Below are 12,919 nucleotides of genomic sequence, written 5' to 3'. Positions count from 1 at the left end.
CTGTCCCCCAACTGGGGTGTCACAGGTTTTAAGGCATAAAGCACATTCTGACTCCTAGACTTAACAGATAAATAAAATTTCCTTCAAATTATAAGAATAAACATAAGGTTGCCAACTTTTTATCTTGCCAAGATTTAGAAAAGGCAACAAACTAGAACTACCAATATTTCATTAAAAGATAAATTTCAAATTTATAAAGTAGAAAAGACAAATCTAAATAAAAAAATTTTCTCCCTAACCCACGGACTGTGAAAACGTTCTTAGAAACTGGCACCAACACAGAATTGTACTTAATTTGATATTTCCTAACTTTTATTTGACCTCAGAAAAACAATCATACAGATTTTTTTCATTTAACATCAAGTCCTTGATATAACAGTCTCTCTGTTTTCCATGAGAAAACAGAAGACTACAAGAGGTTGATTTACCTGTAATTACTCAATTAAGAGGTGACAGAGAGAGAGAAGGAGACAAAACCTCTCCCAGCCTCTATTCTTATCATCACCACACTTGTCATGGGTCCAATTCTATCAACAAATACTTCCTGAACGCCCAGAGTTAAGTATTACAGGAAGTAAGCTGCACTATAAAATGCACTGGGGAGGGAGGGGAGACGAAGGGTGGCACCACCTGAGGGGGTCTCTACATACTTGGGACCGCTGCCCCTCATCATGAGCCACAGACACAGAAAACTGCGCCATCTTCCCCTTCGGAAGCCTGAGGAAGAAGGAAAAGCTGATACAACGCACACGTCTCAAGTAGTGTACAATCTACTTGTAAAAACAAAGGCTAGACACAGGAAAACAAATAAAAAATAAAACACTAAACTAGCTGCCAAGATGAGTGCTATAACCAAAAATTACTAAGAGAAGGCAGAATTCATTTTGGGTTGGAAGAGTCAGTGAGGGCCAGGGCTTCAGGGGAGTCAGGATTTTGAAATGGGCCTTGAAGGGTGTTGAGACTCATCATCTCAAAAAAGGTGGCATCATCTCAGTGAAAACATTTATAAATATTTATCTAGTAAACAAAAAAAATGGCTCTTACACAACTAAAAAAGCTAAAGGTCTCCAGAACACCTCGAGAAGCCAAGAAGATTCTAAGATTTTAAATTATTTTTCTTACATATCATCTACACAGTCGATAGTGCTAGAGCAGTCTGCTAGTCAAAATACAACTGCAAAAATAAACTAAACTATATACTGCCTTCCTGTGATCAACTATATTCAATATCCCGTAATAAACCATAATGGAAAAGAATCTGAAAAAGAACATACGTATATAACTGAATCACTTTGCTGTACACCAAAAACTAACACAACATTGTAAATCATACTTCAGTAAAAAATTAAATTAAGTTAAATTAAATTTTAAAAATAGAAAAAGAGAAGAGACAGGACAAGAGAATACAACAACAAGGCTGTCATCTACAAGCCAAGAAGCAGCTTTTCACCAGAACCCGACCATAATGGCACCCTGATCTCAGACTTCCAGCCTCCAGAATTGTGAAAAATAAATGTACCAGTTTATGGTATTTCGTTACAGCAACCCAAGCAGACTAAGACAACAGGTATGGAGAACCAGTGTATCCAGAATAAACAGAAATAATTTTCTTGGACTTCCCTGGTGGCGCAGTGGTTGAGAATCTGCCTGCTAATGCAGGGGACACGGGTTCGAAGCCCTGGTCTGGGAAGATCCCACATGCCGCGGAGCAGCTAAGCCCATGAGCCACAATTACTGAGCTTGCGCGTCTGGAGCCTGTGCTCCGCAACAGGAGAGGCCGTGATAGTGAGAGGCCCGCGCACCGTGATGAAGAGTGGCCCCCGCTTGCCACAACTAGAGAAAGCCCTCGCACAGAAACGAAGACCCAACACAGCCATAAATAAATTAATTAATAAAAAAAAAAAAAAAGAAATAATTTTCTTGTGTAGGACTTCTAGTTAAACATGAGTTATCTCCACCACCTCCTACAACCCCCCTAAAACGCCAAGTGAATTTTAAAGTTACAAGGACAAAGAGAAAGAGAGAAGGCTAGAGCACTCAAGCAAGAGATGCCAACAAAATTTTTGGAAGCTGGAAAGCATATAGAGCAAGTGGCAAATGACTTAGCAGACAAGAGAAAATTGAAACCTAAAGTCTACAGGACGGGCAAAGAGGAACAGACCAACTCTTGGAAACTGGAGGCACCAGGTACCTGTGAAGCCTGGGGGTGACCCCAAACAGGAAGTTTGCATAAGGAGCAGTTAAGATCCCCACCCTATAGGCCTGAGGCTGCCCCTCCCAGACCGTGACTGAACTGTCCCTTACTTACAGAAATTCAACCAGAATACCAGCCTGGGGATACCTGGCCAGGCAGGAATGGGGACACTGGAAGCAGTGAAAGCTGTTTGCTGAAATGAGTCCACCAGCTCCCATCCCAGAGCGCTTGCAGCCACACTCTTAACTTCCAGGATTCCTCTCCCGAGAAACTGGCCCAACGGGAGAGAAAAAATCTTCGGCATAATATAAAACAAAAAGTCAAAGCGATAGACAATAAAGGGAGGAAAGATAAGTAAATCAGAGTGGCAATGGAGGTGTCAAACATCCAACTACTAGGAGTTCCAAAAAAAGAAAAATGAGAAAATGGATGAGAGAAAAATGTGTAACAAAATTTCCTGGAATGATAGGAGCTTCCAGAATAAAGGCACCTACCAAGTGTTTGGGGCCCAAAATACAATGAATGGGAAAAGGACCTACTACATAAAGGCACATCAACATGAAATTTCTCAGCACCATGGACTGAGGAAAGACTCTCAAAGCGCTTTTTCTTTGGGGGGGTGGGGGGGAGGCGGACGGGGGAAGGTGGGTCAAGTTAAAAGGATCAGGAGTCAAAATGGCACTGAACTCCTTAAAAGAAATACTGGAAGCTATGTGATGATGCAATGCCTTCAAAATTTTGAAGAAAAATTATTCCCAACCAGAAATTTTATACCTAGCAACTAACAATAAGGACAAAAATTAAATTTGCTTTCAACTAAATTAAAAAAAATGGCACACTAAAGACAGAAAAGGGATAAGCTTTTTTTTTTTTATTTATGTTTGGCTGTGTTGGGTCTTCGTTGCTACGCGCGGGCTTTCTCTTGTTGCGGCGAGCAGGGGCTACTCTTTGTTGCAGTGCGCTGGCTTCTCATTGCAGTGGCTTCTCTTGCTGCGCTTGTTGTGGAGCACTGGCTCTAGGCACGCGGGCTTCAGTAGGTGGCATGCAGGCTCAGTAGTTGTGGCGCATGGGCTTAGCTGCTCCGCGGCATGTGGGACCTTCCCGGACTAGGGCTCAAACCTGTGTCCCCTGCATTGGCAGGCAGATTCTTAACCACTGCGCCACCAGGGAAGTCCCAGGGATAAGCTTTTAAAAAAACTTTTAAAACTATCAAAACTAGATCCAAAATTCCTTAAAACGTCACCAAAACAGTTAACTAAGTTAGAAACGAAAACAAAAAAACTTCCACTCTCTTGCCTTTTGGGATACAGAAAGTATGTAGACTCACTTGTCCAACCGACCTCACAGCAGTGACTGTCATTTCATCTACAAAACTGATAGAAAAGTAAACATACCATTTGTGTTTAAAACGTATACGTGCAACTTTAAACATCTTTAAATATTCTAAAGATTACTGAATGTCCACAAGGACAGAGCTTGGGATGAGGGAGAAGAGCAAGTACCAGAGCAAAGACCAAAAGCAAACAAAGAAAAGGAAACCAAAAACCCCTAGGGACAAAAATTTCTATTGGGCTTGTGAAGGAATTACTTGCACACTCTCCCTGAAACCAGCAAGTCTAAAGGGCCTTGACCCTCCTTCTTCAAACTCTCTTAATAGTGTCTCAAGTTATTGACTTGGCCATAGTCTATAACGTAGACAAGCCGGAAAAGCTCTAACCACAGCAATCAGAACTTAAAAGCCTGACCTTTAAACTAAATCAAGATTTTTGATCTGAAATACCAGGAAAGGATTGAGTCCCTCAACACATCCTGTAAATAATTTAGACCATAAATTCACTTCTGTGATGGCAAAGTTTACTTACACATTGAACCAAAAGGGTAGTGTAGCATACAATATGCTTAGTACAAAGCCTGGTACAAAATATTAACGGCTCCTGCTATTACTGGCGTTAACATTTCTGAATGAAAGAAAAGGAGGTGCTGAGTGCTAAGTAGGAACTGGTGAAAAAGGAATTTGGGGAACCAGAGCTATTATGGGTGGGCAGTACCACTTTGGATGAAGACAGCAAAGAGTGACTCCAAATATCTACCATTATACCCCATTAAAAACCAATGATAGACATCTGAAACAGATCTCATAACTAACACATAAGACCAACTAGACATAACTGAAGTTCATGGATAAAACTGTACTCCTTAGCTCATGTGTACTGCAAAAATAATGTGAATCCATAGCATCTATTAAAATCCTGGTTATCTAAACCTTTCCAAATTACACTTAGAATTACCTCTATCCTTCCCAGTTATATATCAAATATCTACAGAAAGTGTAATAAGGATACTGTGGCCCAGTGGACACTTTCTCTTTTGACTTCCTCCAGAACTTCTCATCAATTCTACTCAATTTAGCAATTAATCATTTACTGCTTCGTCTCTATACTGCTATCCTACTTTTTAACAGTTCTATTTTATTTTCCTAACTACACAGTAAACTCCTTAAGGATGTAACCATGACTTAACTTTTTGCACATCTGGGTATTAGTACATTACAGATACTAGATAGGTTGACTAAAGATACTAGAATATCATACAAAGAAGAGACTAACTGTTCACAACCTTTCTCAGCCAAACGACACACAAAGGATGGAAACAATTTAGTGTCACTATGGTAATGATTCTAATGTGTCCCCAGTCCACCATCTCACACCCTAGCATGTCCAGATGGAGAGTGCAACAAAGGCTTAATCAATAGGAACCAGCACCCTGGCTTCAGAAATGAACGGTCCTAGTTTCAACACTCAGCTGAGCATGGAGACTATCTGTCACTTCACGGTCCCCATTCCTCCACCAAACCCCAGGCAAGAGGGAAGAAAAGACACGTGATGATGGGCCTGTCCTCTGCAAACAGATCAAATTTTAAAGCAATAAAAAAAAATTTATTCATGTAGGCACAAGATAACAGTTAATGTACTGCTTTTAAAGGCTGGAGCACAGTCCTTTACTGCGACATTTTGTTTTTATCTACCAATGTTTAAAACTTCAGTTCACATAACAGTAACCCATGAGCCTCAGCAGCAGACCCTGTTAACGGGCCTTAATAACTAAGGACCCCGTGCTTAGAGACCTACCACTCCACAGCTGTGCAGCCTGGGAGGCACGCTCAATTGCCTTCACCTCAAATTGCCTCTGCAACAGTGCTGCCACGCTGCTGAATGAGATGATGTTTGGAAAACGTAGTGCTTCATATATAGTAAGGAGTAACAATGCTGAAAATGTTTAAAATGAGCAAACCGCATAATTTTCCAGATCAGCCTCTAAACATTATATAATTCTAATCCAGAAAGTTACACTCCTCAATTCCCATAGAGGGGCCTCCACAAAACAAGGAGTTCAGCTTTTATCAGCGCTCAGTACAGTCACATATAGAAAACTTCTGTGTTGACTATAAAACTCACTGTCCGTTGGGCTTTTTAGTAGCCCTAAATATAAAAAAGATTCACTAAAAATGTATCTCAGAGCATGATTAAGAAAAAGTTTCTCTCTGATGTAACATGATAAGCAGTTAATTTTTCAGCCATTGCTTTTTGTCTTGGCTTGCAGAAAGTCCAAAATATGATTCAACTTAAACTGCCACTTCCTACCATCTTTACCATCTAGAAATTCTACCCACTCTCTTCCTTGCTTTGAGTATTAGTCCTGGGAAGGCCCTCAGAAACTGTCCAATCCCACATCTTCATTTTGTAATGACAACAAAGCCTCTTTTGACTAGAAACAGACAAAACAACAAAAGGTACTGCATGTACAAAATAAATACAGGGTCTTTTTCGCATTCACACAAAAGATGCTGCAATTTCATCACATATTCCATTTAATAAAAATTGCAGAACACTAAGAAAAATGACACATGACTAATATCACTTTAAAACTGACCACAAATAATACACCACCTTAGGCAAAGCTATGAAATAATAAGGCCTATTTCTAACAAACTTTACACGCAAATAGATATCATCTTCATATTAACCATACTGGTAAGCTATACATTTATGTCAACAACAATGACCTGCCCAAAAGATTTTTAGAACTCTCCTTCTGGAACTGTCTGTAAGGTCTCTTTTAAATGCCAATATCTAGCCAGTAGCTAGTACAATGCCTCGCACATAGTAGGTATGCAAATGATTATTAAAATAAATAGATTCTGCAGCAAAACCTAGTCATTTCAAGACAGATGTGTCTCTGGAAATAGAAAACATTCAGTCCTAAAGCTGACTAATCAAATGGATGATGAAGCCAAGTAGCTCCTGTCCAAAGAAGATTCTGTTTCGCAGGAAATACACCCTGTGTCTGAGCAGAGTCATAGTGAAGAACTAATCACTGGCCCACATTTCAATCTTTTAAGTCTCAGAACATAGCAAATGTTTCACATTTCCTAAATAATGCACCCAAACAACCACCTGACTGTATGAGTAATACTAGTGATGTCAAAGAAACACATTTACCTTGGCTCCCCTTATGATTCTGACCTGGATGCTTCTGGAGGGGGCTCTGTGATATTAAGCTGTTGAACTGCCCAGTACGATACTTCGGTCTGGAAATATTATGTCCACTAATAGTTACTACTGCCACAGGGCTTCCCTGGTGGCGCAGTGGTTGAGAATCTGCCTGCTAATGCAGGGGACACGGGTTCGAGCCCTGGCCTGGGAAGATCCCACATGCCGCAGAGCGGCTGGGCCCGTGAGCCACAACTGCTGAGCCTGCGCGTCTGGAGCCTGTGCTCCGCAACGAGAGAGGCCCACGCATCGCGATGAAGAGTGGCCCCCGCTTGCCACAAATGGAGAAAGCCCTCGCACAGAAACGATGACCCAACACAGCCAAAATCAATCAATCAATCAATCAATCAAAACATACGCATCTGATTCAAGATCCTCATTAAAAAAAAAAAATAGTTACTACTGCCACAAAATGCATTATGTCCAGTGCCATAAATATCAAGTCTTCACTGTTTCTATTTTCAAATACACAGTATCAACCTTTTCTAAAACTTTCATGGTACCCAAATCTCCTTCTGAACTATTATACTTTACTGTTTATCATCTTTTTCTTTATTTATTTATTTATTTATTTATTTATTTATTTATTTATTTATTTATTTATTTATGGCTGTGTTGGGTCTTCGTTTCTGTGCGAGGGCTTTCTCTAGTTGCGGCGAGCGGGGGCCACTCTTCATCGCGGTGCGCGGGCCTCTCACTATCGTGGCCTCTCTTGTTGCGGAGCACAGGCCCCAGACGCGCAGGCTCAGTAGTTGTGGCTCACGGGTCTAGTTGCTCCGCGGCATGTGGGATCTTCCCAGACCAGGGCGCGAACTCGTGTCCCCTGCATTAGCAGGCAGATTCTCAACCACTGCGCCACCAGGGAAGCCCCTATCATCTTTTTTAATGGTCGTGATAGTTAAAAAAAAGAAATCCATAAATTCTTTTTTTCCTAAATATTTATTTATTTATTTGGCTGTGCCAGGTCTTAGTTGCAGCACGAGGGATCTTTTTTTTTTTTTTTTTTTTCAGTTGAGGCATGCGGGATCTAGTTTCCTGACCAGGGATGGAACCTGGGCCCCCTGCATTCGGAGTGCAGAGTCTTAACCACTGGACCACCAGGGAAGTCCCTCCATAAATTCTTTGGCACTCTTCCCATCAAGAGGTGGAGTCTAATTATCCTCCCTTGAATATGGGCCTTATGATTTGCTTCTTGAGAAAAGATCGAGGCTGAAGAAACACTGCATGACTTCTAAGGCTATGTCAGGAAAAGGCATTCTAGCCTGGCTCTGTCTCTTGGGACACATGTCTTTTAAACTTTTAGCTACCTGGTAAGAAGTCTAGCTACCTCGAAGACTCCATTCTGCAGAGACCACACAGAAGTAGAGATGCCTGAGAAACCTCAGCTGTTCCAGATCCCAGCTGTTTGAATCTCCTAGATGACTCCAGCTACCATCTCACGGCAACTGCATAAATCTAGATAAGAACCACCTAGCTGAGTACTGTCAATAGCCAGAAGTAATAATAAATGATTACTGTTTTACACCATTAAGTTTGGAGTGATTTATTACACAGCAATTAAAAACCAGAATGATGATCAAAGGAAATCTCAGCATTTTCTTTGGTACTAGTTCTACTGATATATGAATAAAGCCTCATTTATGGTTCATCTCTGATATCTTCCTTACCCATTTCCTTTAACTTGGCCAAGTTTAAAAACCAAAACTCTATATTACCTACACCTTAATATGTTTATTTCCTTAAATGTTTATTTCACATATCTTATTTACAAATCTATTTAACCTTAGACTCATCTGGATAGTAAATCTTTGCTCAAATAAAAGCCAATCTTTATGTAACATCAACAGAAAACCTATAGTTAGTCTAGTAACTAATACAACACTGACAGGCCAACTCTCCTGTCAATCACCCAGGTAACATATACTGATAGAATGTTCTCATTTCCTCATCCCTGCAGTCGAGAGACCACATAAGGAAACAAAAGGTGACAAGGCCAAAACCTTCACCAGCCACTGATCTTTTATTAAAAGTCTCCAAAAATCCTTGCAAGTTTAACAAGTGCACAACCTGGCCTATCACTTTCACATCTTTTGAAGTCAAGCTGATGCTGATCACAGAATGTAATCTGACAACAAAATGCAGTCCAATGCAAAACATGTGCAAAGTGAAACTTCGAATCTCACAAAAATCCAAGATTCCCTGAGGTCTAGGAAAAGCAACATTGAGAAATTCATTAAAGCACACAATGCTGACAAATGAAAATTATATACAAAGACCAATTAAAAGTTCATAAAAATTGAAAACAATGACACAACTGTGCTTTGAAATAGAATGACTTTAGTATTTCAATAATTAAGTGTGGCCCTTGGAAAAACTACAAATATTTTTGAAAAAATGACTCCATGACAAAATTCAAATGGAGCCAAATACAATGTGTAGGTCTTGACTGAATTCTGGTTTGAAAAAACCCAGCTATTGTGTACAGACATTTTGAAGACAAGTGGAGAAAAGTAATGGTATTAAGGAACTCTTGTTAATTTTCTAAAGTGATAATGGTGGTTGTACAGAAGAAGGTCCATATTCTTAGGCAATTGCAAGCCCATGTATTTAAAGATTAAAAAAGCATCATGATGACTGCAACTTCTAAACAGCTCAACGAAATCATTTATATATACATGCATATTTTGCAAATTTGGCAAAAACAATTACCAAAACAACAATTACTGAATGGAGAAGGTGGATAACCAAATAACTCACTGTTCATTCTTTCAATTTTTCTGCATGCCTGAAGATGTTTACAATAGAATGTTGGATAGGAAAAAGAATATCAACCTCACCAAAATTACATACACATATACAGAGTCAAGGGTCACCATTTAAGGAAGGTCTCCTACATGAAATATTGGGGGGGGCGGGGGGGGAGGTTAGGTGAAATATTGTGGTATCTTTCAATGTTATTGGAATAGTACATTCCAAAAAAAAAAAAAATCCATACACTTAATTCATTCCTTATTCCAGAGATTGGAATATAGTTCTAAGAACTAATTTGTATTAAAATAAAGTACTTTATTTTGCTTACTTTTGAAGTTCAGATTAATTTAATAAACACGTGTACTAACATATGTCAAGTACTAGGAATGCAAAGACCACAATGAGCCTGTCTTCAACGAGGTCACCTCTCAGCTCCCCCGGATGGCACTCACAGGCTCAAACTGAAGGAAGGACAGTTTAAAGAGGGGCCCTGCAGGATAATGAGAATATTTAAGAAACCATTTAGGGATAGTACAAAGAATAGTTAATTCAGTGGGCTTTCCCGTAATTTCTAACTGATTACATTTTTAATAGGAATACATTTCAGACAGATGTAACATATGGAAATTAAACACCACACATTTCAAAAGAAGTGTTTCATAACTGTGAACAGACAAAACGCATGTCACTAGAATGTGAGCTCCTCAAAGGCAGGAATTTTTGCCTCTTTAGTTCACTGATACAGCCCAAGTATCTGGCCCATAACAAGCCCTCAATAAATATCTGTTATTGTAAAGCAATTATACTCCAATAAAGATGAATGAATGAATGAAATGAAGTCGAATTTCTTTTAATGTCCATTAATATTTAATTTATGGTGAAAATTCTGGTCAACTTACTAGGAGGAAAAAAATTATTTAAATTTTATCACAATGTTTTTGACAAGCTATCTGCTCCCTGCGTGAACTCTGAATATAAAACGGAAATGATAAATTTTTGTCCAAAATCCAAAAGGCTTTCATCACACAACATTCCTTTGAGGCATGCCTGTGAACAAATATTCTGTAAACTCAAGTCAGAAATTATGCCCATATATCTATCTGATCCTAATGGCTTTGTTCAATGTCAAAATTCAAAATAACTTTTTAAAATAATTATTTGTAGAATCATCCCTCAATTAGTTTTACACAAAGAATTATACTCCCTGTAAGAAGTCTCTAGAGGGAAAAAAAGGAAAAAAAAACTTCAGTGAAATTAAATCAGTATTCTTTATTCAATGCTTTTCATGTTCCTGCTTTAGGTGAATAGCTAACTAAATTCAAACACTTTCCTAGGGATTTATTCTTTTTCTATTATTAAAATAATATATACTCACATAAAAGTATAAAAAATACTAAAACATATTAAGAGACATCAAAAGCAATCACTCAACCCAGAAACAAGCACACTGTCATCACTTCTTATGAAACTTTTACCTTTAACCTGGTTAAGACCGTGAACTGTTTTACACAGAAAAATGGAGTCTTTTTATCTCAGTGATATTATTGGTCCGTTTACAGGATTTGCACTGTTTTCCCAACAGCAATAAGGCATTTGAACTGAACCATCCATCCAAGCTTGTTTGTCTTCATTTACACTAACAAACATCAACAACTTGGCTGGATAGAGGTTTAAAGATGCTATTTGTAGCCATGAGATCAAGCAACTGGCCTAAACTAGGATGGAATGCATACCCTTTATTGCACTGGTTCAGTTACTCTAAGTCTAACCCATTAAATTAACTAGTCACAGCCAATATATGACATAACACAACAGATTTATTTTATCATGATAATACCAAGCTCATTACTGAAGATAGTTAAGAGGGTATTCTTTTTTACAAGAGAACTATTCAACTGATTTGAAACCCTATGTAGTTACTCTGAGCATTCTCTCACCTTAGGGTCTTCTCGCATGCTGTTCCTTCTGCCTAGAAAGCTCTTCTAGTCCTCCAGGCCCTGCCCTACATCACACATCTTCCCCACCAGCTCCTCAGCCTGGTCCTCCTTTTAAACATTTCAGAATCCTGGTCCTCCTTTTAAACATTACTTCTTCCAATAAGCTGTTCCTTCTTTGCAAGACTGGGGTATGTGCCTCTGGTGAAGAATCCTTTACTTCCTCTTTCCCTATGCTCATTATCATACTGCTCTGTAATGGTCTGTCTTTCCCACAGACCAAGCTCTACCATCATACACCCAAGACTAGAACCAACATGTAGCAGAAGCCCCACAAAATGTGCTTAATTAAAGGATGAGATACTATTCAATGGCATACACACTGTGTGTACATATTACTATTTTTTTTTTCAAATGTGTTTCTTTAATGTTAAAAAATATACACAGGAGAAGCAATGTGTTTTACATAGGAATACACACATTGACAAGGCACTTCTTATAGTTTTCCAAAACTCTATTATATCAGTCTGAGATTTATAAATTAAATATATCAGAACCTTTTAAGTTAAAATGATATCCTTGAAACTACTGGACATACTAGACTTTTCTCAAGATCAAATGAACGGAGAATGGGAATATGGTTTGTGTCAAATAAGGTTTATTGTTAGCTTTATTGCCTATAGTCTATAAGATGAAACTTTACTGTGCCTTTGCAAACAGGATACATTTCTTAAAAAAAACTGATCAAAATTTTCCATACAAATAGCTCTATATAATAGATTGTTTTTTTTATTTGGCCGCAACTTGCGGCATGCAGGATCTGTTCTCCAACCAGGGATCGAACCCGCGCCCCCTGCAGTGGAAGTGCAGAGTCTTAACCACTGGACCACCAGGGAAGTCCCCATATTAATATTTAATTGCATGTGTGTGTATATATACACACACACACTAACAGGTGTGTGTGTGTATATATATATACATATATATATATATACATATATATATATATATATACACACTAATAGGTGTGTGTGTATCAGAAAAACAAGTTACTTCCCATGCCCATTCCAAGAAGAAAAGGAAAAACAATAAAGCTGAATTAATGCAGAGTCTAGTCTTTGCCACTTCACTAATCATCTGGGCACTCCAGCCCTCAATTTCCTCAGCTGTAAAACATGAAAATCCTAAAATCCTCCTTGATGTAAAATTTTGAACATCTCAAAAATGACTTTCTACTCAGGAAAGTTAAGTAGACTTGCGGTCTAGTCAAGTCAAAAGGTAATACCAAGTATTACAGTCTACCATACAGCATGATAATAGGCATCCTAGAAAAGAGAAGATCAATTCTCACTGAGCACTTGACAGGAGGAGGGCTGCCGAAACAGCCCCCCAAAAGAGAAGAGTCTCAACCCACTACCAACCAAAGGTGAGCAAACACTCCCAAGCCCAGGAGGTGAGGTGATAAGCTGTCAGCGTGCTTTTGCTTTATC

General features: G+C 38.9%; 1 protein-coding gene and 1 non-coding gene across 2 annotated transcripts in view; both read right to left on the bottom strand.

Moving 5' to 3' along the window:
- The window catches only part of UBR5 (ubiquitin protein ligase E3 component n-recognin 5), a 142,883-nt gene that overhangs the window by 115,404 nt on the left and 14,560 nt on the right, over nt 1-12,919 (bottom strand). The gene's annotated exons all lie outside the window — the stretch shown is intronic.
- Nucleotides 7,776-7,848, bottom strand: TRNAR-CCG (transfer RNA arginine (anticodon CCG)). Its single transcript has one exon. It is a non-coding gene; the product is annotated as a tRNA-Arg (tRNA).

This window comes from Balaenoptera acutorostrata, chromosome 17 (assembly GCF_949987535.1).
Source record: "Balaenoptera acutorostrata chromosome 17, mBalAcu1.1, whole genome shotgun sequence".
Classification (NCBI taxonomy): domain Eukaryota; kingdom Metazoa; phylum Chordata; class Mammalia; order Artiodactyla; family Balaenopteridae; genus Balaenoptera; species Balaenoptera acutorostrata.
This window is presented reverse-complemented; position numbering and strand designations above follow the sequence as displayed.